The sequence below is a fragment of the Hylobates moloch genome, unplaced genomic scaffold (assembly GCF_009828535.3).
Source record: "Hylobates moloch isolate HMO894 unplaced genomic scaffold, HMol_V3 SCAFFOLD_7, whole genome shotgun sequence".
Taxonomy (NCBI): Eukaryota; Metazoa; Chordata; class Mammalia; order Primates; family Hylobatidae; genus Hylobates; species Hylobates moloch.
The window spans coordinates 18,025,064-18,030,560 of NW_026652282.1; the positions used below are offsets into that span (position 1 = coordinate 18,025,064).

General features: G+C 35.6%; 1 non-coding gene across 1 annotated transcript; it reads left to right on the forward strand.

Moving 5' to 3' along the window:
• The first annotated feature begins 693 nt into the window (after positions 1-693).
• On the forward strand, positions 694-800 carry LOC116812300 (U6 spliceosomal RNA). The gene has a single exon (XR_004370613.1). It is a non-coding gene; the product is annotated as a U6 spliceosomal RNA (small nuclear RNA).
• The last annotated feature ends 4,697 nt before the right edge of the window (positions 801-5,497 follow it).

A 5,497-nucleotide genomic window follows, 5' to 3' on the forward strand; every position in this document is an offset into this window, starting at 1 on the left:
TTTAATTAGACATCTACAGAAGATGTTAGGTTGTGTATAATTCAAGAAGGCATGGTGAGGCTTCTTTGTTAGAAATATCTCACATATAAAATTTAAAATCTAGAAAGCGAAAATTTAAAAAGAAAGAAGCTAGCTTGAATCTAACCAAAAGGAGTCAGCAAAGTCAAACTAAGGAATTCTATAGAAACTAAATTGTCTCTACTCTACAAAAAAATCAGCTTCATTGAAGTAGAAGAAAGTCTGTAAAACTATTCAAGATTAGAGACTCAAGACATATTGGGAAAATATAATCCTCCAAAGGAAATCAATAAGACAGGAAAATAAATTATAACACCCATTAGGATCAGGATCAGAAAAATAAAATTCTTCTGAGGATCAGGAAAATAAAATCCTCCAAAGGACATCAATAAGACAATTTGAGAAACTTGAATGAGTATGGAATATAAGATAATACTATTTTATCAATAATAAATGAACCCAAATTGGATAATTATATTGTGTTTATGTAAAAAAAATTTTCTGTTTTTGGAGACACATGCTCCAATATTGGGGGGTGAGAACACATAATGTCCATAATCTTTGCAACTGACTCATGAAAAATAATAATTATGAGTCTAGATTAATTTAGTCTTGCAAGTTTTCTGTACGTTTGAAATTTTTAACACAAAAAATTTAAAATAATAAGAATAAATAGTGCTTGCTTTGGCAGCACATATACTAAAATTGGAAGGATATATAGAAGATTACCATGGCCCCTGTGCAAAGATGACACTCAAATTTATAAGGCATTCTATATTTTAAAACACCTCTATGGAAATAAACTAGAAAATCTGGAAGATATGGATAAATTCCTGCACACATACACCCTCCCAAGACTAAACCAAGAAGAAATTGAATCCATGAATATACCAAAAACAAGTTCTGAAATTAAGGCAGTAATTAATAGCCTACCCACCAAAAAAAAAAAAGTCCATGACCAGAAGGATTTACAGCCAAATTCTACCAGAGGTAAAAAGAGGAGCTGCTAGTCCTTTTGAAACTATTCCAAAATGAAAAGGAGGGAATCCTCCCTACCTCATTTTATGAGACTAGTATCATCCTGATACCAAAACCTGGCAGAAACACAACAACAACAACAACAAAATCTTCAGGCCAATAACCCTGATGAACATTGATGCAAAAATCCTCAATAAAATACTGGCAAACTGAATTCAGCAGCAAATCAAAAAGCTTATCCACACGATCAAGTTGGCTTTATCCATGAGATTCAAGGCCGGTTCAACATATGTAAATCAATAAAAGCAATCCAACACATAAACAGAACCAATGACAAAAACCACATGATTATACAATAGATGCAGAAAAGACCTTCAATAAAACTCAACATCCCTTCATGTTAAAAACTCTCAATAAACTAGGTATTGATGGAAAATATCTCAAAATAATAAGAGCTATTTATAACAAACCCATAGCCAATATTATACTGAATGGGCAAAAGCTGGAAGCATTGCCCTTGAAAACTGGCACAAGACAAGGATGCCCTCTCTCACCACTCCTATTCAACAAAGTATTGGGAGTTCTGGCCAGAGCAATCAGGCAAGGGAAAGAAATAAAGGTATTCAAAAAAATAGGAAGACAGGAAGTCAAATTACCTTTTTTTTGCAGATGATATAATCCTATATCTAGAAAACCTCATCATCTCAGTCCCAAAACTCCTTAATCTGATGAGCAACTTCAGCAGTCTCAGGATACGAAATCAATGTGCAAAAATCTCCAGCATTCCTATGCATCAACAGCAGGCAAGCAGAGAACCAAATCATGAGTGAATTCCCATTCACAATTGATACAAAGAGAATAAAATACCTAGGAATACAACTTACAAGGGATGTGAAGGACCTCTTCAAGGAGAACTACAAACCACTGCTCAAGAAAATAAGAGAGGACACAAATAAATGGAAAAACATTCCATGCTCATGGATAGGAAGAATCAATATCGTGAAAATGGCCATATTGCCAAAAGTAATTTATAGATTCAATGCTATTCCCATCAAACTACCATTAACATTCTTCACAGAATTAGAAAAATCTACTTTAAATTTCATATGGAACCAAAAAAGAGCCTGTATAGCTAAGACAATCCTAAGCAAAAGATCAAAACTGGAGTCATCATGCTACCTGACTTCAAACTATACTTCAAGGCTATGGTAACCAAAACAGCATGGTACTGGTAGCAAAACAGACATACAGACCAATGGAACAGAACAGAGACCTCATAAATAACACCACACATCTACTATCATCTGATCTTTGACAAACCTGACAAAATCAAGAAATGGGGAAAGGATTCCCTATTTAATAAGTGGTGCTGGGAAAACTGGCTACCCATAGGCAGAAAACTGAAACAGGACCCCTTCCTTACACATTATACAAAAATTAACTCAAGATGGATTAAAGACTTAAATGTAAGGCACAAAACCATAAAAACCCTAGAAGGAAACCTAGGCAATACCATTCAGGACTTAGGCATGGGCAAAGACTTCAAGATGAAAATGCCAAAAGCAATTGCAACAAAAGCCAAAACTTACAAATGGGATCTAATTAAACTAAAGAGCTTCTGCACAGCAAAAGAAGCTATAATCAGAGTGAATAGGCAACCTACAGAATTGGGGAAAATTTTTGCAATCTATACATCTGAGAAAGGTCTAATATCCAGAATCTACAAGGAACTTCAACAAATTTACAAGAAAAAAACAATCAACCCCAACAAAAAGTGGGCAAAAGATATAAACATACACTTCTCAAAAGAAGACGTTTAAGTCGCCAACAGACATATGAAAAAAAGCTCAACATCACTGACCATTAGAGAAATGCAAATAAAAACCGCAATGAGATACCATCTCACAACAGTCAGAATGGCAATTACTAAAACGTCAAGAAACAATAGATCCTGGTGAGGCTGTGAAGAAATAGGAACACTTTTACACTGTTGGTGAGAATGTAAATTAATTCAACCATTGTGGAAGACAATGTGGCAATTCATCAGGGGTCTAGAACCAGAAATACCATTTGACCCAGCAATCCCATTACTGGGTATATACCCAAAGGAATATAAATCATACTACTATAAAGACACATGCACACATGTGTTTACTGCAGAACTATTTACAATAGCGAAGACATGGAACCAACCCAAATGCCCATAAATGATAGACTGGATAAAGAAAATATGGTACATATACACCATGGAATACTATGCAGCCATAAAAAGGAATGAGATCATGTCCTTTGCCAGGACACAGATGAAGCTGGAAGCCATTATTCTCAGCAAACTAACACAGTAACAGAAAACGAAACACTGCATGTTTTCACTCATAAGTGGGAGTTGAACAATGAGGACGCATGGACACAGAGAGGGGAACAACATACCAGGGCTAGTCAGGGGGCAAGTGGCGAGGAGAGGAAAAGTATTAGGACAAATAACTAATGCATGTGGGGCTTAAAACCTAGATGATGGGTTGATAGGTGCAACAAACCACCATGGCACACATACACCTATGTAACAGACCTACATGTTCTGCACTTGTATCCTGGAACTTAAAGCAAAAATTTTAAAAAGAATAAATGAAAGGACTAATCTAGAGAAATGCTTGCACAAGTGCATCAGGAGACATATATAAGAATGTACACATTTATAGCAGCCAATGTGCTTTCATATATTAAAAATGTTACGATGACCTAAGTGTTCTTAAGTAGTAAAATGGCTAAATACATTATGTTGTATATATAAAATGGAATACTACAGAGCAGTGAAAATGAAACAGCTAGAGTTACATATCACAACATGAATAAATCTCCAAAACATAATAATGAGAGAATGAAGCAAGTCGCAAAAGGTATTATATAGTATGATTCCGTTTATTTAAAGTTCAGAAATAGGCAAAAGCAAACAAAATTATCAACCAACCCTCTAACAAATTGAGGGTAAAGAGATCAATGTAATACAATAATCTATCATCTGAAAAAAATTGATAACTTTATTTGAATTGAATATTTTGTCCTTTACCAACCATGTTCTATTATAGGACTGTGCTCAGAAAGCTTTAGATATTATGGTGCCATCATCATGGGTATTAGCTCAGTCGAGATTATTATTTTATTATTATTAGTTTTATATTTATAGTCATTCTAATGGGTGTAATAATTTATGAGTCTGGTGACAACTAGAAGAGCTACAAACTATTCTGTTGATATCTTTCCCTTCAATTCTCAATATATATTCAATCTCAGCACTAGAAATAGCACATACAGTTTTTTATTAGTAATTTGTTCCTAGGATCTTTAATTCTTTCTACATTCATCTTCTCCATTCAGTACTACTGCCTTTTCTTCTAGTATTGTCAGATTACACTGTGAAATGTCTGTCATTCACTGTCAAAACAGCATCTCCCCGCAACAAAAGATAGAAATAGCAGCCTTCCCATAGCCACAGCTAACCAAGGTTTTACGATGATCAAGACACACAGCCATTAATACGCACGTGCAGTCATGCTTGGAGTTTGGGGATAAAGACAAACTGAGTCTTGAGGTTAAGAGACCCAAAATCATATCACATGGACAATACTTTAAAGAATATGACTATTTTTTTCTATCAGAATTATCTTTTATTTTTTTTATTATACTTTACATTCTAGGGAACATGTGCACAATGTGGAGGTTTGTTACATATGTATACATGTGTCATGTTGGTGTGCTGCACCCATTAGCTCGTCATTTACATTAGGTATTTCTCCTAATGCTATCCCTCCCCCCTCCCTACACCCCACAACAGGCCACAGTGTGTGATTTTCCCCTTCCTATGTCCAAGCGTTCTCATTGTTCAATTCCCACCTATGAGTGAGAACATGCAGTGTTTGGTTTTCTGTCCTTGCGATAGTTTGCGAGAATGATTGTTTCCAGCTTCATCCATGACCCTACAAAGGACATGAACTCATCCTTTTTTATGGCCGCATAGTATTCCATGGTGTATATGTGCCACATTTTCTTAATCCATCTATCATTGTTGGACATTTGGGTTGCTTCCAAGTCTTTACTATTGTGAATAGTGCCGCAATAAACATACGTGTGCATGTGTCTTTATAGCAGCATAATTTATAATCCTTTGGGTATATACCCAGTAATGGGATGGCTGGGTCAAATGGTATTTCTAGTTCGAGATCCCTGAGGAATCGCCACACTGTCTTCCACAATGGTTGAACTAGTTTACAGTCCCACCAACAGTGTAAAAGTGTTCCTATTTCTCCACATCCTCTCCAGCACCTGTTCTTCCCTGACTTTTTAATGATCGCCATTCTAACTGGTGTGAGATGGTACCTCATGGTGGTTTTGACTTGCATTTCTCTGATGGCCAGTTATGATGAGCATTTTTTCATGTGTTTTTTGGCTGCATAAATGTCTTCTTTTGAGAAATGTCTGTTCATATCCTTCGCCCACTTGTTGA